Source organism: Sceloporus undulatus, chromosome 5 (genome assembly GCF_019175285.1).
Source record: "Sceloporus undulatus isolate JIND9_A2432 ecotype Alabama chromosome 5, SceUnd_v1.1, whole genome shotgun sequence".
In the NCBI taxonomy this organism is placed as follows: domain Eukaryota; kingdom Metazoa; phylum Chordata; class Lepidosauria; order Squamata; family Phrynosomatidae; genus Sceloporus; species Sceloporus undulatus.
This window is the reverse complement of record NC_056526.1, coordinates 139,395,417-139,417,321: the sequence shown is the minus strand read 5'-3', so window position 1 is coordinate 139,417,321 and position 21,905 is coordinate 139,395,417. Positions and strand designations below refer to the sequence as shown.

The 21,905-nt window shown below is 37.7% G+C and overlaps 1 protein-coding gene across 2 annotated transcripts in view; it reads right to left on the bottom strand.

The window, feature by feature from the left end:
- Window positions 1-21,905, bottom strand: part of MARCHF1 (membrane associated ring-CH-type finger 1) — a 163,030-nt gene that overhangs the window by 110,399 nt on the left and 30,726 nt on the right. The window lies entirely within an intron of this gene.

The following is a 21,905-nucleotide window of genomic DNA, read 5'->3' as shown; positions in this document are numbered from 1 at the left end:
ACAAGTAAATGAGATGTGATTTTTAGCATATCTTTGAAAGTTAAGATACCAGGTACTGTATTCTAACTAAATATTTTTTTCTGGATTGATATCTTAGTTGAAAGAAGGTATCCAAAGTGCTAAAACTATTTTGGGGATACAATTCAGCACCTCGGATATCTTCTACAACTGCCTCCTTCTATTTGACACCACAAGCCCCCACTGATATATACACTAATACATAAGTGCAAGCTTTTCTTCAAATTTGAAATGCCATCTTGAAATGTGCCAACAATAGATGGAGTTCTAGCTTAATGTGAAATAAAAACAGTTTAAAAATCATTCACATTTGCCAGAATTATGAAACCTATTACATTTCACATTCAGACTGTACAATCTATCTACGCAGACAGTCCACTGAGTTCAGTGGGATCTATTCCCAAGAAAGTCACTCCAAGACTGCAGCCTAATTTTAAAGCCTTTAGATTAAAAAACTTCAAACACATTGTCTTTAGATTCCAGAATAATAAAATATGATCCACATAGCGTAGAGGGCATAACAGACGCCATGCTTTTGAAATGTGTTCGGAACAGTTATGCTTTGGACTGCAAACACCAGAATCCCCTAGACAGCATGGCTAATAGTCATGCTGGTTGCAGAACTCTGAGTTATACAATAGTTGAATCTTGTATTTTTTTTTCTAATAGGGTAAATTGCAATGGAAACATCTTTCTAACCTAAAAACGAATAATAAAAACACTGACAATGACTGAAAGAAAGCTTTTGATCCAGGCATGTCCAGTATGGATATAGTAGTGATGTAACTGAAAAGGACATCTTTATAAGCATTGCAGGCCCAGAAACTGTTCCAAGTCTATTTGTTCACAATAGGCCTTCTAATATATACACCCTCCAGATGATAGGAAGTCACTATACACCAGAACCCTATGAACATGGAAATTATTTATATAATGTGTAAAATATAAAACAAACATAATAACTAGTTGCCTTTTAGTCACTTATATGACATTTATACTTGTACACCGCAGATAAGAATTTTAAACAATTATGCAACACATCCCTGTGAATAGCCTCTGAGAAATAAATATGATCTTTCTCTACATAAGAGGGAATATTTATATACTCATAGTTAGCTGAAACTGTTATTGACAACTGAATGCCAGTACACGTGTCCAGCAAATCCAAAAAATGCCATCAGGGAAAATACCTTGTTCTGATAGATTTCACAAGCTTGTGAATGGTGGCTCATACCCAGTTGTGGCGGTAGGGATATGCAAAGAAACAATAAAGTGTATTTCTGATTAGTCAAACTAGATCCTGCCTAACATGTTTTGAAAGACAAACAGAAGTATATCATATTAATGCTCCAATTCTAAACATGCTTTTTTTTCTGAAATAGGATCTATTGATTCTGAGGAATCTGGGTGATACAGTGTATTTGGCAAACATGAATCAACCATATTCAAATAACAGTAATTTTTTCTTTAAAAGATTTTCAAACAAATCTTTTATACAGAGCAGAGAGAAAACAGTATAGAAGAACCAGTAAAGTGGGCTCTCAGTGATAAGAAATTAAGAGCAAATTGGGACCAGAGAGGCCTTAGAATTCCATTCGATCCTAATGATTCATAGATAGGGAAATGGATTTAAAGGGAAGAGGTGAAGTCTACAGAGCTATAGGAAAAGCCTGGAGAATGTGCAAATCAATCTCTTCTCCCACTCCTAGTTTAATTGCCGTTTAATAAAGGTAAAAGTTTCCCCTTTGACAACATTGCTCATCTCCATTACTAAGCCAAAGAGCCAGCATTGTCAAAGACGACTCCAGTGGTCATGTGGCCAGCATGACTGCACAGAATTTTGTTACTTTCCCAAAGAAGTGGTATCTATTTATCTACTTGCACTTTTACATGCTTTCAAACTGTTAGGTTGGCAGAAGCTGGGACTAGTGATGAGAACTCACTCCATCCTGTGGTGTTTGGGCTTCAAACTGTCAATCTTGCAATCGTCAGAGTGCAAGAAAATGGGCTTTAGGATGACTGTTGAATCATTTATTTTCCAGGCTGTATGTATGTTTTGATGCAATGTCTTTGATTAAAAAATCTCTGGACACCTAAAAAAAAGAATAAGCAATACTGAACCTGGTGAGATATATTTTTGAATAAACCCATAGATTTACAGTATTTTGCAAGGAAAAATAAGAGGACAGAAGTGAATCACTAGCCACTGAAGGCTGTAGGGAAGTTGTAAGCAACATGAAAAGGAAGCAGAGAAGGCTTGAACTTCAGCCAACTACAGATGTAATAACATCTCAGTGGCGTAGTGGTTAAATGCCTGTACTGCAGCCATTCACTCAAAACCACAAGGTTGCGAATTCAAGACCAGCAAAAGGGCCCAAGCTTGACTCAGGCTTGCATCCTTCCAAGGTCGCTAAAATGAGTACCCAGACTGTTGGGGGGCAAATTAGCTTACTTGCTAATTAGCTTACTTGCTGTTCACCGCTATGATCTTTGGAATAGCGGTATATAAATAAAACAAATTATTATTAATTATCTAAAATCCATAAAGTAGTTGTACCTTTATTGGGCGAACCAAAAATGCACAAAATACATCATTCAAGCTTTTGTAGATCCACAGGTTTCATCATCAGGCAAAGGTATTAAAAATCATACAAGATGAGGGAAATGATGATGTTAGAGTTCCAGGCCTAAATTTTGTCAAGATGTTATTGTTGTTGCCATTTAAGCTGGTCTGGGGAGATATCAGTGCGAACATAGACCACTCCTCTCTTTGGTCGTGAGGGCTCCGGGAGAAACTTTTTTTTTTTGCACACTATCACTTACTTGCCAGAATGGATTTCAATTGTGCCTTTAATATCTCACTTTCAAGAAACTTCCACCCACACTGATCTCTCTTCTCCTTGAGTATTACTACCGATGGGGTAATAATAATAATAATAATAATAATAATAATAATAATAATAATAATTATTATTATTATTATTATTATTATTATTATATTACTATTTATAGCCTGCCTTTTCTCAAGTAATCAAGGCAGGTTACATCATCTTAAAAACCATACAATGCAATAGAGTAAAATATTAGTTACCATTAAAACAAGTCCCCCCCACAGCCCCTAACCCAATTAAAAAATTAAAATCAAGGAACTAAAGTAAATAAGAACAAATATAATAAAAGACAAAAAGGGTCAAGATCATCTATATTTGCAGGGCAGACAGGTGACTTGCTCGGGGAATGTGTGACTAATTAGGAAAGGTCTGCCAGAAGAGACCCTCTTTACGGCCTTCTTAAAGGCCATGAAGGTGGTAATATGGAGGATCTCCTCCGGCAGGTCATTCCATAGTCTAGGAGCAGCAGTGGAAAAGGCCCTCTGGGTCACAACGGATAATCTTGATTTTTAAAGATGTAATAAGTTCTTCCCAGAGGACCAATGCGAGGTGGACTGTATGGAAAAAGGCATTCCCACAAGTGGCATTCCTGCAAGTTATATCCAGTACCTCCTTAAAGTTACTGAAACCTATTTTTCTGAAGTCTGAAATATATGTCTGACATAATTTCTTCCCCTATGACTTCTGTTACTTTCACCTCATCAACCAGTTCTTCTCTGCTGGTGAGGATCGAGTCTACAATATCTGATCTCTTGGTCTCATCTTCTACCTTTTGAAGAATAAAACTGCAAGGCAAATCAGGAGTTGATCAGATCTTTCATTCTTTGAAGTGTGTCACTTCCAGTAAAGATTAATTGAAATGTCTCATTTCAATTTGGTAGTTTGATCTAGAGATGCATAATCCAAGTCTTCTGCCTGGATTGGTAGTCACTAGCAGACCCTCACAAAGATATTACTAATATTTCATTTTTCCTTTTATTTTTAACTTCATAAGCTCTAAGCTAACCTTCTATATTCACATGGATTTTTTTTTCCATACATGAGTATAGATTATGAAATTGTTTGGTTAGCTTGAATTGTTTGTAGATTTCTATAAAATATACTATGCTTTTCAAAATGCAACTACTCCCCAAAAACACTTTGGCTTTTAGATCTTTTCTATCATTAATTACTATTATATTTATTTCAAGAGAAAATTACCATTCTGTGTTGCAGTTGAGCTAATGCCACAGAGTGTATCTTTATTTAATGACTCCTAGGTTTGGAGAATTACTAACAAATGAAAGATCTAGAATCAAATACTAGTACAACCTTTATTTCAGAGAGCTTGACAGAAGTCTTAATTCTCAGACTAGTAGGAATATAAAATAATTGAATTTTATTAGCAAATGTTAAATATTTGTTATTGAAACTTGTCATTAATTAATTTAAACTAAGACAAAGGCCCCATACAGACTGCCAAAATAAAGCTGCTTTGGGCCACTTTGGAGGTATGCTGTTTAAATGACACACACATCTTAAGTGCTCAGAAGCTGCGCCAAAGCTGTGCTCCAGTCATTAGGACTGGATTGTGGCTTTGGCGTGGCTTCCAGACTCTTAGGGTGCATGCATCATTTAAACAGCATACCTTGAAGAAGCTTTATTTTGGCCTGTCTGTATGGGGCCTATGAAAGAACCGTTAGAGACACATTTTCAAAGAAATGGGAAAAGGCTTTGAAGAACTAAATGAATACCCTTGATTTGTTTACTGCTAAACACAATTAGATTAGACAAGCCAAATTAATAATCAAAACTTTGATTAGTACACAAATAGCTATAGCAAAAACTAAAGGCTTTGGGGAAAATATGTAAAGGACAAGTCAAAGGAAAAATATATGTAATGATGCAACTACACTGTCTTCCAATATCCCAAAAGGATTTTTTAAAAAATGGTATAGAAATGGCATCAAATACTGTGTAAACCACAAAGACTGTATCCAATTAATGCTGGTTCTGCCATGCAACAAACTCAGATTTTTGCATGCTTACCACAAAGTTAGGGAAAAACAATGAAAACTATGTAGGTGGTACCTGAAAATGCAATGGGAGAAGCCCCCAAACTGGTTCTTTCATGTTTGATCTGTGTTTTAGTGCTGTTGGGTTTTGTTTTGAGGTTTTCTGTGTGTGTGAGAGAGAGAACGTGTGCACACAAGCACACACATGCACATTTGTAGTTTTTCTGTTTTGTATTGGTTTTGGGTTTGGTCTTTGATTTTGAAACTGAGAGTAAAGAACACTTATAAATTATAGTTTAACAATTTCTTAGCAGCTAGGGTGTCAATCCCTCCAAATTGGAAAAACCCTAAGCTACCACTCAATGACAACTGGTGCAGGTTGACATTCACTGATCACAATGAACTATTCACTGTTCTCAGGTTATATTGACTTTAAAAACAGTAAATTAGTAAAAATGATTAGTGTTACAGAATAGTAAATGTCAGAAGAGAAATTGTATCAGAAGTTTACAACTAATATTTCAAAAGATGTTTTGTTACATTTATGCTTTTTATATATGTTGTCCATTTATGACTTATAGGTACTCCTATCTATGATAGTCTGCCAGATTTTCTGTGTATGTTTTTTGTCTATTTTTTCTAAGTATATAAATACATTATACTTGAATCTACTAATAATTTCCTATTAATGCAGTGTGACACAGGTCTGTTCCTACGACCTATTGGCCAGAATCCTACTAGTACTCCCAACTAAAGTAGATCTATTGAAAGAACTGTTGAAGGCTGAGTCAAAAATTATGCAAATACTATAGTTAGGACCAGCAAGATGATACAATCCACTGAGTTCAATGGGACTTACTTCCAGTTATCTTTATAAAGGATTGCAGCTTATCTTTTCTTTTTAAATTTCAGCATCTCATATATCTAATTAGCAAAGAATAGGGGTATGGTGAAATTTTACTCCTGAGTGGTACATTTGTTGATATTATATGTGTATCTGAAATTGCAAGTACATTTTCTATACCGCTTAATGTTGGCATAATGTTTAAACTTCTGTTAAAAGATTTTGAAGATGGAGGGGGTACATCCAAATATCCAATGAACATCAGAGACCATTCACTTTTTCTATAGTTGAAAAGCATTTGAACAAATCTAGGTTTGCTGATTCTTGGTCAACAACCAGTTGTGGGCTAATGTACTAGTAAGAGATACTGTACTTATAAGAGCAAGTTTACCAGTAACTGTTTTTATACCATCATGCTATACAGACAGAATGTATGTTAAACTGCCCTTATAAATTTCCCTCATGTGCTACATTTAAAAGTATACGGTTAGTTGTATAAAACTGTGAGAAGAAGTGAACATAGTATTGTTTCCAGATGCTTGAACAACTGCTTGTACAATGAAAATAAATTAAGAGTACATAATAAAATAAACACAAAAAGCTTACACAATAAAATAAACACGGAATACAATTAAAATGTATATAGCAGGATTTTAAAAGTAGCAGCAATAGAAACATAACGCTTTAGAAAATAAAAAATATGGAAAAATATATTTATTTATTTGGTACTGGAAAAACCGGTAAAGTAGGTGCCAGGTAAACCTTCCAGGGGTGGGTATTCTGTAAACAGGGGACTTACAACAAGAAGGCTCTTATTCTTCAGTTCTGATGCCAACCTCCCCCCAAAAAGAGCTGAGAATAAGCACCTGGGGAGGCTATGTGGACGCAAGTTTCCTCTCAGGTATCCTAGTTTGATACTGTGCATGACTGGTACTAGTATTCTGAGCTGTGCCTGGACAAGAGCTGATTTCACCTTCCACCTTATTTCCAGAAAACCTACATAATTAATATCCTAAAGGGCCTTTTTTAAAAAGCCATGTTCTCTTTTTGCAGCCTCCTCCCCACCCCCAGGTACATGTTTTCAAGTACTACTGCACTTTAAAAAACATCCAACACTTTTTAAAAAAAGCAAATACAGAGTGCAGCTGTAAAGCCCTTTCGAATTGTCCTAACACTTCCTATCCTCAACCCTCTGCAGTCATTGATTTATCCTTGGTGCTGTGAGAAAACAGTGGACAAAAATGTTACCACCACACTAGCTGCAAGACTATGAGATGCTTGGAAGAGGAGTGGGTGGTTTTTATGCATGCTTGCCTTGTTCATTCATGGCCAGTTCCTTCTATGTTTTGTCTCAACAGGCTTTAAATAGCAGCTGACGTCACAATGCTTTAATTATATTCAAACTGACCATACTATTTCCCCCCTCTAATTGAAGATCATTTTAAAATAACAATTTGAAAACCTCTGCTATTATAATCTCATTAAGCTCTTTCCCCTTCTATTTCATGGGGTGGGTTATTTTCTCCTCTAATAATCTTATTTCCTCACAGCTGTTAAAATTTATTTTCAAGTGACAGTATTTTCAGAATATTAAGAATAGTTTTACATAAGAAAACATATAGTTTACTTACATAACGGCTTCCAGTTATTTAGGCTGTCACAGGTAATCACTGCCCTGCTGGCCTAGTTAAGAGCTTAAATAACTAAAATCCATTTATCCTGAAAAATTCCAAATTCACCATCTGCCATGATAGTATTATGTGAGTGGTGATGGGATTTTGAGTAGTCAGCTTTCCTCTTCATGTGGCATGTTATATACATAAAAGGAAAACTCAAAATAAGTTGTGTAAAAGGCACATGTAAATAAAGTAATCCTCCTTCATTTCAGTGGATTTACTTCAGTGGCTTTATGGGCACCCTATTGTACAGTCTTGAAGACTAGGAAAATAGTTCAATAGACAGAACTTATTTCTGCAAATGTAATGGTATACTAGAACTGAATGATATCTTACACTAATAAATGGGACAAAAAAGTAACCCCAAAGAAATCTAGTATAACAATTTTGGTGTTGGATTCAAAATTCAGTAGCCCTTCATAAAATTGCACTTGAGAAAATCTAGACTAATTTTAAAGTAAGTTAGATTCATGATAGCCTTTAGGGCTGAAGGGCGGGGTATAAATACCATAAATAATAATAATAATAATAATAATAATAATAATAATACAGTAATAATAATAATAATAATAATAAGAAGAAGAAGAAGAAGAAGAAGAAGAAGATTGTCTTTATTGTATTTATAATAGATATTTCTGTCATCCCTTCAAACAGATTTCAAGGATAGCTCACTAATAAAGACCAGAATCCAGTTGAACAACTAAAACAATAGAAGGGGAGACAGTTACTCTTTAATAGGAGAGTTAATAACAACAAGGTGCTAATCGCATGTAAACTGTCCCCCAATTCAAATAATCTGAATAGTCTTAACAACAGTTCCCTGGACTGAAAATGCCAGGTCAATGAAAGGTAAAACCACTGCCATTCAGTACTTGACCCAGATAAGCATACTAATTTGGTATGCAGCACAGAGACTTGGCTGGAATTGGTGTGTGTGAATCAAGGTAAAACAAGTTTTTCTTCTTAAATTTGGACTGGATTAGCATGTTTTACCTCTACACCTACCAAATTATTCCAGATGCAAGACTATGGAGCTTCAAAAGCTTGCAACAAGTATAGTGTGCATTTTGGTTGGCCAATAAAGGTAGAACTGTTTGGTGGGTTTTTGTTTGAATTTGCTGAATGGCCAACACAGCTACCCCTGCATATTTAGTTGAAACTATGGTTGACATCTGAAATGGAGAAATGACCAGGCAGTGGACATGATCCCTCCTGAACATCTTCCTCACTGAATGGAACTAAAGGACCCCCATGGTTTTTTAAGGACCTAGTGTTGATGAAAGGAGCATTCAAGAATGTTAAATGCTTGCCCATGAGAGGAAAATCAAGACTGCTCTTAGCCCATTGTGAACAAACTTGCCCAGCATTTTGCAAATAAACTTGCTTGGATCCATTCCAACCTGAATGTTATAATGCAGATTCAGTGGATGTAATCTTGGCCTCTGCTGGACAGTGATAATTGATACTTTTCAATCTGTACAGCCTGAGGATGTGGACAAAGTAAATGTTTTAGTTCTAAACCAGTTCCTGGGCTCTTGTCATCATTAATGGACCGGATGAGGGCAAAGAAATTTAATTCAGACAAGACATGAGTGCTGTTGGTCAATGGAAGGGCAGCTCAGGTTCAGTTTGTGCTGGATGGTGTTACACTCCTCCTGAAAACACATGTTCACAGCTGAGGTGTTCCCCTGGACTCAACCCTGAGCCTTAAAACCCAGGTTTGAGTGGTGACCAGCAGAGCATTTTTACAGTTAAGACTGGGTGCTAACTGTGCGTCTTCCTTGTGGATTGATATCTGGCCATGGTGACATATGCTGTAGTTACATGCTGTCTAGCATACTGCAATGTGTTGTATATGGCCTGTGCTTAGAAACTTTAGCTAGTCTGAAGAGCAGCAGCCAAACTGTTAACTGTGGCTGGCTGAAATGGCTACAGCAGCAGCAGCAACAGCATTTTGGTTTTAAACTGGTACAGAATGCATCTGAAGCATTTGCAGTTTAGTGTATACACTGTGTATACAACATATGAGTTTTTAAACATTTCAGCGAGGACATGAAGTACTATTGTGTGATTTACTGGCTGTTGGTACATCACTTAATTAGAAATTTTTTGAAATAAAGTTTCCATCATAAAACAATTTGCATTCATTTGCCAAAAGAGCCCTTGAATCATAAGCACCTGCTATAAGAGACAGACTAATCCCAGGTGACCAATCATCAGTGGTATTCTCCTGACTTTAAATTACTTCTCATGCCACCTTGCACATCTATGGACTGCTTATCATATTAGTTTCCATGTAAGAATTAATTACCTGGTTTTTTCAACCATGAGTGAAACACAAGCCAATACTACTCTAAGCTAACCTCCTGGCACTGGGATATTCATCCTACATTTCATCTTTTCACCATTAAGATGCCCATAAAATCTTAATACAGCCATATGCAAGAGAACCAGCTGTATATTCTGAAACAGCTCTACATAGATTAAACTCTCTTCAGTGCCACCAAGAATGTTACTTCAAAACCCATCACCTGTTTTCTGACCCTTTAAAACAGGAATGTTAATATGTGGGCTACACCCTGGATGTACCCTCCATCAATTTTGGAGTCCATCAAAGGTTCTCTGATGCACAGAGGGATGGGACATTGAAAAAAATGAAATTTACCTTGTAAAAGTGCCACCTTTTACCAGAAGAGATCTGTCTCATTACCACCTTTAAAGCCTTTTAAAAGGCACTTAAGATGGACCTCTTTGGCCCTATCCACCTGACCTTTTATAGCTGATTTTATGGAACATTCCTACTTTGACTTGATAGCACAGAAAATTGATAACGATTTGGCCTTTTTAGTGATTGGTAGTAAAATTGCTGTTGTTTTACTGACTGTATTTTTAGATAATATTGTATTTTGTATTTTATTGTGGTTTTTATTTTTTGTTGTAATCCCGCCTTGATCCATAGGGAGAGGCGGGAAATACAAATAAAATGTATTTATTTATTTATTTATTATTACACACAGATAAATGTGGATAGAATTTCTGCTGTCCTAAATACGCTTACTTTGAGGCAAGTCCCACTGAACCTACTCCTTCATATGTATGAATAGGACTGCACTGCACAGGGCCTATGAAATAATATACTTTCAGAGGGCCTTGCAGAAACAAACAGCAGAGCAAGTTAAGCAGTTTGCTGAGAGACAGCTTGCAGCAATTCCATGTGGAGAATGGATATGAAGGAAAGTTGTTCAAGGTGTAGTTAACAGTTCGAACATGCTGGGAGTTATTCTGCATTGGGCTTTCAAAAGCATGTAAGGTGTGATCTCCACTCCCTCCTCTCTCCTTCAAAGTGTAGAGCAGGAAGAGACATTGTTTCTTTTGATCTTGTTACTAGTGTCTTTGAGAAGTTCTATGCTTTAGAGAGAAATTATATTTGCAGTGCATATGCTGGTGTTTCATATTGCACATCTGGTCAGCTTTCTTACAAGGCCCAGGAAGAAAGGAGGAATGAAAGTATATCCTCTCAAACAATTAAGAGATGGTGCTCTGGTGGATAAGAACAAAATACTAGCACACATCCTGTTTTGGAGATTAGCTTTTCAGGAAAACCATAAAAAAGAGCTGATGGTGACAACCCTCCCCATAAAAACTCATTTTCCAGGGCATCTGAACATGAAGGCTTTACATAGTAATCCTAACTAATAGTTATGATACAGCACAATATCCAGGGTCATTCTATTTCAGTAATTTAATATAATGAAGCCATAAACTTTTCATATTAAAAAGAAAGGAGGAAATTCTCAACTACTTTTTTTATATATGAACTTAAAAAATGATCAAAAACTCCTAGCATTTGTCCAGCCACTCTGAAAGATGCTAGCTCGAATTCTGTGGGCAGTTATGAATGAATAACCTACAGTTATGCACTGGTTTCATATTCACTATTCCTGTGTTTAGAAGACACATAGGGACCATGAAAGTCCCCCAATCTCTACTTACTGGATAGCAACCACTGCAATCATAGAATAATAGAATCATAAAGTTGGAAGGGACCGCAAGGGCCATCCAGTCCAACTCCCTGCCATGCAGGAAATCCAAATCAAAGCATCCCTGATAGATGACCATCCAGCTTCTGTTTAAAGACCTCCAAGGAGAGAGACTCCACTACACTCCGAGGGAGTGTGTTCCAATGTCAGACAGCCCTTATTGTCAGGAGGTTCTTCCTAATGTTGAGGTGGAATCTCTTTTGCTGTAGCTTGCATCCATTGTTCCGGGTCCTGTTCTCTGGAGCAGCAGAAAACAAGCTTGCTCCCTCCTCAAAATGGCATCCCTTCAAACATTTAAACAGGGCTATCCTATCACCTCTTAACCTTCTCTTCTCCAGGCTAAACATCCCCAGCTCCCTAAGTCGTTCCTCATAAGGCATGGCTTCCAGATCCTTCACCATTTTAGTCACTGTCCTTTGGACATGCTCCAGTTTCTCAACATCCTTTTTAAATTGTGGTGCCCAGAACTGGACACAAAAATTCCAGGTGGGACCTGACCAGAGCATAATATAGTGGCACTATAACTTCCCTTGATCTAGACATTATACTTTTATTAATGCAGCCTAAAATTGCATTGGCCTTTTTAGCTGCTGTGTCACACTGTTGATTCATGTTCAACTTCTGGTCTACTTGGACTTCCAGATCCAGCCAGGTGTCCCCCATCCTATATCTGTGCATTTCATTTTTCCGCCCGAAGTGCAGTACCTTACATTTCTCCGTGTTGAATTTCATTTTGTTAGCTTTGGCCCAGCTTTCTAGTCTATTCAGATCATCTTGAATTTTGATCCTGTCCTCTGGGGTATTAGCTACTCCCCCTAGTAGTGTCATCTACAAATTTGATAAGTATGCCCCCAATTTTGTCCTCCAAGTCATTGATAAAGATGTTGAATAGCATTGGGCCCAGGACAGAGCCTTGTGGGACCCCACTGGTCACTTCTCTCCAGGATGAAAAGGAGCCATTGTTGAGCACCCTTTGGGTTCGGCCGGTCAACCAATTACAAATCCATGTAACAGTTGCCTTGTCTAGCCCACATTTTACAAGCTTGTTTGCAAGAATGTCATGGGGAACTTTGTTAAAGGCCAAAACAACAGGGATCTGTTTCTCATGAAAATCTGGAAGCAGCTAGCCAACTGTCTCAGCCCCCTCATGAGAGCAATCTCCAGCATGAGGGGAAATTGCTTCTACCTGTTGCAATGGAAAGTGCTCAGGGAAAGGAGTTGGAATGTCAGCCAGTTCTTCCTAAGTGACAGGGAAACAGATTTGCATGTAGACCGGTGGCTGCTGCCTGGTGATTGGGGACTGGGGATCAGAAAAGGAGTCACTGCTTAGTACTGTAACTATGGTACCTACACATCTGCAACTCCCCAACAGGATTCCAGCTACCCTCCCTTAAATTTATCTCTCCACTTGTTGAAGGGAATTAATGGACCTAATAAAGTCAGGGGAAAGATATATCTCTACTATGTTTTCCATTGTTTTTGGATTTTAGAGCCTTGATTTTATCTTGTACAGCACAATGAAATCTGATAGGATGAAAGCTTTAATAAAGCCTAGAGATGGCTTAATAATCAGGTAAACAAGCCGAATTTTCTGATTTTATAGGCCTGAATTATACCCCTAAGCCTAAACATCCTAAAGGTACCAGATCTCTTCTGATCTGGGAAGTTAAGCAGCATTAGCCCTGGTTAGTAGTTGGATGGGAGACTGCCAAGGAATGCCAAGTGCTTTAGACTATATTTCAGACTTGCCATTTAAGAAATATAAAAGCTTTTTATGCAAGAACAAGTCATTTGACTTGCACATCTATGAGAATACAACTGCTGATTTTAGGGCTTTTTAAAGTATATAAACTGAAGTGTTCACTATTGTAAGCACATTTTAAAAATTATCCCCAAATCTCCCACAGATAACTGGAAGCATCTGCTTCTAAGATTTTAAAAAAATGGTTCAACAGGGATTAGAAATAACCTTTTAAGTTTATACAGGAACAAGATGTGAGCAATACACTTTCATCCCTTCTCTTCCTTCTTTAATTTTTGAGAATTTTCTTCTTTAAGATTTACATCTTAAGATTCATTTTTTCAGGTTAGCTGAGGAAACAGCTATTTATAAATCTGTCCATTACTATGTTTATCACTGGCAAACTTGCTTCATGTCCTCTTACGTTCAGATGCTTGGTATGCTAGGAATAAATGACAAGGTCTTCCCTAAACTACGAGATTTTGACACATTCTCTCTGTCTCTAGCTTCAGGCTAGCAATAAAGGCATTACTGTTTTGTGAGGCATTTGGGTTATTTCAGTTATTTTCCTAATGTGGCACTTTGTATTATCTGTGATCATGTTCTGCCTTGCTCTGCTCTGTGTTTCTGTTAATCCTATTTAACAGGTGTTCAGTTATTGTGAATTTACTGTAAATTGACTTTTAGAACTGTGGCAAGCTCACCTTAAACCTACGGTGTTGAAAAATGGAACAGTATGATTATAAATGAAAAGGTGAAAAATGAAGGAAGGAGAGAAGGATGGGGGTAAATGCTGAGAACATGACAAATTCTGTGAATGCCAAAATGTTTAGTCCTGTTTAATAGGTATTTATTGATAAATAATGATTACGTCATCTAAAAGATCTTTAAATGTCACTTAGTTTTTGAACAATCAAAAAAAGTGCCTGGGAGTGCCAACATTCATGTGTGAATATCAATATTAAATATAGTCACTCACTATGAAATAGATACATATAAATATGAGAAAAGGGCAAGAAAAGCTTACTAAGCATTACACAAGTGAACAATAAAGGAAAGCAATAGAAAAGGAGAAATGGTTTTAACCAAAGTGTACAAGTATAGATCTGGCCATGAAGCAGAGCAAATATCTATTTTACATATTTAGTTAATTTCACTTGTAGACTTCGGTCATTTCAGTCAGAAATCGGGGGGGGGGGGGGGCGAAATCAAATTCCATTTTAGTGAACTTCCCACCCCCCAATGGGAAAAACTGGGGGGACACAGCAGGAAGTGTGGCCACCAACTACCTCATCGATCTGTAGGGAGAGGCAGGATATAAATAAAAGTTGTTGCTACCACCACTACCACCACCACCATCTAAATAGTGGTATTGTAGTGCTGTGGATTTTGGAGCCCTTACAACTTATGTAAATTTAGTACGTACTAGAAATTACTTAAACAGTGACTAAGGCTGCAAAAACACTGCAGAAATAATGCAGTTTGACATTGCTTTGGCTGCCATGGCTCAATGGTATGAAATTGTGGGACTTGTAGTTCTATGAGACATTTAGCCTTCTCTCTCAGAGAGCTCTGGTGCCACAATAAACTACAAATCCCAGGTTTCGATGTGACTGAACCATGTCAATTAAAGCAGTGTCAAACTACATTATTTCTCCAGTGTGGATGCAGTTTATAATCCTATATGCTACACAGAAACTTTTGGTCAAATATTCAGTGACTGTGAAAAGAATATTCTCTCTGATATAATTTTTTTTTTACTCTTCAGGCGGTGAGGAGAGTTGAAATAATGTCATAAGCAGCAGATCTTTATCAGAATATATGGAAACTAGTGCCCCTTTATTCTGTAGCTGGAGGTTTTTGAAGACTGCTTTGAAATGTATTTATGTAAGCAGTTTAATCTTGTCCTGCTATGGCACAGGCTCCTTTGAAGTGATTTAATCTAAAATTACACAAACATAACTACACTTTTAAATAGAAGACTTTAATTCTTCAAGCAACATTCATATGAGCCAATGATCTAATGAATTATATAACAGGGCAGGTCAACCTGACCATTCTTTAATACAGAAATTAACATCAACATTTTCTCAAATCAACTGTGGAAAAACTGAAAGATGGGATGTGACCAAAAAAAGTGAACTGTATTCCTGTTGTATAAACTTAATGTTAAAAAAATACCCAAATTAAACATAGCATAAAAGGTGTGTTTTTCATCTTGTACAGCAGGATTCGACAACAGTCAGGTGTTAGCGGGATACAACAGCTGTCCAGGTAACTTTGAAGAGATCCCTGACCCCCCAAAACCAAAAAAAAAAAAAAAAGTTTCTCCCATATGCCCCTATAACCCCTGGAACAGTGAAAAGGCCATTTCTTTAAAACAAATTGCTCACCTCTGGGACGTCATAGGGCCAGAACAGGCCTTTTCCCCCCAAGTGCAAGTGGCCCAGAACTCAATTTCTTAGTTATTTTCTGTTCCATAAAATGGCTTCCCCTGGTCATAAAACAAGCCAGTGGGACAAAAACATGGAGAAATTCCCCCACATCTGCCAAGGGGGTATTGGGGCAAAAAATGAGCAACAAGGCCCACAAAACAGTCCTGGATTGCATGGAACCCAAGGGGTACACTTTCCTCATCTCTGTAGGAGATAATTATTGCCTTGGAGATTTTCCTTCTAAAAACATATGACAGTGTGAAGGAATGAGAATCATTTGTAGGTGTCATTAATAGCATAAGACTCAATTGGCACATAATTTATTATCATTCAAAGGGAGCCCAGAAACTACAACTAGGCAAAATATACCAATGTTTTTTTTAATAAATGAGAAATCATGTGTGTTGCTTCTTGAGCATTTATTGATCTCTATTTAAATGGACTTATTTCCAATCCATTTAAAATGTGTGTTTTTACCTTAAAGTGCACTTAAAAGAAGATATGTTTACAACACTAATTTTAGTGAACAGCAGTCAAACAAGACTTTCAAGAGTGTAGGGAAAACATTTTATAATCTTCTGGAGCTAGAATTCCAATCCATTAAAAGTGTATGTCATAGGCTACACATTTGCACTAGAAAAAGAATCCAGTTTGACACTACTTTAACTGCCTTGGCTCAGTGCTATAGAATTCTGGGAATTGTAGCTTGCTATGGTACTGGAGATCTCTGACAAAGAAGGCTAAATGTCTCACAAAACTACAAATCCCAGAATTTCATAGCATTGAGCCAGGACAGTTAAAGCAGTGTCAACCTGGATTATTTCTGCAGTGCAGAAGATACCATTGTTAGTCCCAACCAAAGTCAATTCACTGAATCAACGAGACTTTGATAAGTCAACATTTAAGTAAGTTCTATTTATTCACTGGATATATTTAGGACTGTAAACCGGATTTAGTCCTCTGTGTTTTTATAAAATACTGTATGGCTTTAGTGTGTAACAAACCAATTTGGAAGCAAGTTCCATTTAGATGTGGGCTTAACACTATTATGTAAAATGTCTTTCTATTCCTTCTTCCATCAACAAGATTTAACTATCTAACTTACATTTTTCAGTACTGGTGACTGTTTGTTAATGAAAAATCATGTACCATGTACTCAGATAAAACTGATTGGCATCTGTACAGAAGGAAGCTGATTTTGGAAGCTTTCAAGGTTGTTTTTTTAAAGAAAGAAATCTAAGAAGAAATGATCACTCACTTTCAGCTACTACTGCATTTTATCACTGATCAACCAAGAAAACTTCAATATGTGTGTATGCATAATTTTTTAAAAAAAGAAGCAACAAAATACATTTCACTGTTATATTCAGATGTACCCAGTGGGGAAAAAGAAGAAAACCCATTAGAAATTATTATAAAGAATATAGGCTTGTGTTTTTAAAAGGATTCATCAAAAGAAAAAAATGCGACAGCTTATTGCCTCAAGTAAAATTGTGAGTGGCCACATTCCAAAGAACTGGGAGCCTAAGGAAGCTTTAGATACACTCTTCTAAAATAACATCCCTCCCTTTTACATGTCAATGTTCTTTTAAAGCGCAGGATTTCTTTTAAAGTGACAAACAAAATTAATAAACAATTTCCCTAAGCTACTGCAAGTTACAATTAGGCATTTGATCAGAAAGAGACCTAATCAGTCAAATATTGATTACATATTTCAAAGCATTGATATAAAGAAGACAATCATCAACAGGTCTGCTATTTGAACTTAGGGCATTTCTGAGGGCACAAAATGCTATGGCTATGCTGAAGCCAAAGGTCTGAACAGAGCCTACATCAGAGACTTCTTCTTGGAAACCCCAGGCCACTCTGAGCACCATTAAAGAAGAAAAGTGGGGCATAAAAGTACTGCATACACAACTGAGCTTCACAGCCAAATGAAGGTTTGAAATTGCTTCCTTGTGGTCCCAGCCCAACAAATCTGTCTAATAAGCAGGGGTCTTTCCTCACTGTTGAATGTTTGTGTTCCTAAACAGTACCACCTGCAGTTGTAACAGAAAGCCATCTGGAAAAGTGTTGCACTAGTGTGATATTATTCTTATGACAGTTTATAATACTTACTGTTGTATAATATTTTAATATGGACACCCCTGCTCCCAACTTTGTTACTGTGTTACTAAATTTAAAAAAAATCTCTTCTCAAAAATGCAGACTTGCATTTCCCAGAGGATTCCAGAAGCATAATGCTACATTAAAACAAGACAAATGCTTCCTGTATGCCTTAGTTACAAATGAGATTTTGTTTTATGCTACTCCCAAACCAAACAACAGGTAGCATGGAAGCACATTGATTATGACTGGGGCAGCAAAGTGCACAAAGTGGGCAAGGATCGAATGTGCACTTTGGCCTTGTACAGACCAGCCTGAAAGGCCAGCATGGGGGCAGAGTCAGGGCGTAGCGTTCTCACAATGCATGGCCAATTCCACCTCCCCAGAGTGCCCTGAGGCCATGTGCTACTCCACACAGCGTGCAGCATCATGGCGTGCCTTCAGTGCTATGTCCATACAAAGGAGTGCCATATAGCCATGCTGCCACGTGTTGGCATCTATGATGTCGCGAGTCCGCCCCTGGCGCCTCGCGACGTCATAGAGGCACCGCTTAAAGAAGCTCCATTTTGGAGCTTCTTTTTTGCTCCGTAACGGAGCCATGCAGTTTGGCTGCAGCGGCTCCCTTACGGAGCAAACAGCAGCGGCAGCAGATCGCCGCAAAGCGGTGGTTTATAACCCACCCATGAATGCTTATTTATAAAAATGAGATAATTAGGTTGGCCCCATCTATAAGCCTGTCTCAGAAATAAGAGCCTTTTTAGAAGAGAGTTGTAATATGTTATTGAAGTAGCAATATATGTCATAAAAATTCATGAATTTTAATGCAAGGTATTCTCAGGAAGAGGGCAGGGGTTACAAAACTCTTTGTTGGGATTATAGCAGATATATGGAGCTAGGAGCATTGAAACATTATGTGCACCCCATGACAAAACAGCTGCAGAACATACTCTGATATATTATCACATATATTATACAATACTCATTTTTTCATGGAAACAAATTTGCATTATATGACAATGGTTTCATGAGGAGCCATTTGCAGTAAAAATGTATCATATGCTTATAAATCTAGAACACACTGAAAAAGATAGTTTTTCAAAAACAGAGGGGAGTTTTCAAGTGCAAAAACTCAAAAACATCTCTACCATATCTATCCCTATATAAGAGTTAAGAAAACTGAACAGTCAATGAGTGAAGAAACTATCCTGAAGTCTATACCATGGCACATAACATCATAGTAGGAAAAATTGTATAGGAGTGTACACAATATATTAATAATTGGAAGCCTCAATGGCAAGTAAAACCAGAACAGAGAATAGTAAAATCCAGGTTCAAATGTTATGCCAAATGGTGATATTTTGCTGTGCCAAAATAATGGTTATAATAGAGGCGGTCTGTACCCCACCAATGGTTGCTTTTGAATTTAAACATATCCAGGGGTAGCTGTGTTGGCTATGGATTTTGGATGTTATTGTATTTCATTTAAGCTGTTAAGGAACTTTAAAAAAGTTCACAACCATGTTGTTGAAGCAAATAGTTTTATATGTTTTCACATAAAATCATAAGATCAAGTATGCTGACAGTTTTACACAGGGCAGTTCTTGGGGGTTAAGGAGCTGTATTGGCTCCTTAGGAACATTTGGAAGGCCACAGCTTCCACCACATTTTTCCGCCTGCCAAAAAACAAAAACCCATTATTGCCCCCAAAAGCCTCCTTATGTCCTCTAGCCTGGGTGTATAAGGACATTTTTGCTGCATTTTTGCCCCGCAAAGCAATTTTATATTCAGCAAAGTTTTATTTTATTTTATTTTTACCTTTTTAAACTTCAAATACAACTCCAGTTAACTTCCAGATTTGGGGGAAATGCCACTCCTGGGCTACAATGGCTGGGAGGGGTATGTGGCAAAATTGTTCCCTATCCCCCACTCAGAACATATTTTGTGTGGGGAAAATTGAACCCAAGGGGGACATAAAACAGTCCTGGAAGAGTGCATTCAGCCTTCAGGCTTCACTTTGCCAATCTCTGCTTTATACTATATGTCTAAAAAATTTAGCCAGGGTTGCCTGTATTAATATAGGTATGTTTAGCAATGATTAGAATGAAACAAAAGTTTGAGCAGCAGCACTAAACAATCTTCAAAAGCTGTTTCACTCCAGGTTCTGTGCAAACAGACCAGAATGAGTATTTTTTGACAAAAAGCCAAAGTTTGCCAGTGAGTCTGGAGCTGGCATGAGAATATTTGAGATGTGAACGTAAGTGTAAGTACAGTCCGCCTTCAGCATATGTGCCCTCGCCGTACACAGCTTTAAGCGTACGCAGATGGCGAGGGACCAAATGGCATGGGAGTGTGCTGTCATTCAAATCAATAGGACTCCAACATACGTGAAATTTGCCTTACCGGGGGGGGGGGGGGTCCAGAATGCATCCTCTGCATATGGCAAGGGCAGACTGTATCACATTTGGTCAAAATGAGATCATAAATGTGCATTCTAGGAGAAGAAAACCCCAAATTCTGAAGTACTGTACCAAAAGGGGTGGACAGATCTGAAAAACACTACAGAATTATAGCACTATTGTTTCACCTTAACTGGCTTCATCCTATTGAATCCTAGGATTTGCAGTTTATGTTGTGGCATGTAACTTACCAAACTGCATACTTTAGGATTCCACAGGATTGAACCATGGCAGTTACAGGGGGATAGTCTCTGCAGTATCAGTAGGCCCTTGGTCTGAAACCTTAATATGTTCTTCATTTTGGTCTCATTTGAGACCAGTTACATCATGTCTATAATGTTTTTTGTAGCAAACAGCCTGAAATGCATTGGGTGTCCTATTTTGTCAATATATTTTACCTTTCATGTTTAAGTGTGTTTAAGTCTGCAGTGATAAACAGAAAATAAACAAAATAAAATAAAGGCCCCCAAACAATCCAGATTGCAGGATTTATCCCAGGCAGCAACCAAAGAAAACAATAAAACTGGACTGTGGCACCCAGTTTATAAGCATACTCCACAGAGTGTATAAATGTTCAAAGTCTCCTAGACATATTCCTATTTATCAAAGTGAAGACCAATTAAATAAAATCAAAATCCATCACTTCAGCTCCAAGGTCCAACAATCCTAAATGTCATAAAGAAGGCTAGACAGTTGTCCAGTCTATGTGGAAGTCTGGAACCCTCCCCCCAGCAAATATTTCAGCAATTTACCAAAACAAATAAAAACAGCCAAGTTCTAAACAACTACATTCACATGCCCTGAAGTGCTAAATGAAAATTATGCCATTTAACACCAAATATCTAAATAATGCTACTTAAAGTATTGGTCTGCAGACCAGAGCTTGTCCCTGAGCCATTGGCTGCCAATCTGTGGTAAGTTTCCAGGAAAGAAAGAAACAGATGTAGTCAATGGACACATTGACTACAATGCCAATCTCTGGCACATGGGGGAAAATCTTGGCGGTCTTCCACATCACAGAGTTGAAGAAGTATTGTTCTAAAGTAAGTTAGAGGCAGTAGAGACCAGCACTTAGTGTTGGTCTGACTGAGTACTAAGGCTGAACTAAGGCAGAGCACTCACATGCTCTGAGCCCTAGTTCCACTACCCCACCACCATCATGGTGTGTACCCATCCATATGGCATGCGTCATGATGATGCATGGGTGGCACAGCACCCACACGGTGCTGGCTAGAAGGGGTATCATCATGGTGTGCGAGTGTGCCTATGATGCCCCTTTGAGGAAGCTGCTCAGAGCAGCTTCTTTTGGGGCATGGGTCTGTATAGCCCCTTAATCTTTTGTTTTAATTCAAATTGTCAGCTGCTTTGAGTCTCATATGCGGAGAAAGGCAGGATATAAAATAAATTAAATTAATGTCATTCTTATACACTGCCTTTCCACAGGGAATGTTCACTTCAACCTGTGCATTAATTATTGCTGCAGTGTTCTCCTCCACTCTGTGCTGTTGACAAAGGTGACATGAACTCCATTCCTGTTATCCAAGTATTACCCGTCCCCCAAGAGATTTTAGCAGGCAAAATGCAGAAGCAATACCAGGTGTCTCAGTGTCTCAAAGGATAAGAAGATATCCTACTGTGAGATGATATTAAAAAGTGTATTAAATAAGTATACTAATGGGGATAAAGAGTTGCTTCACCTCCCAG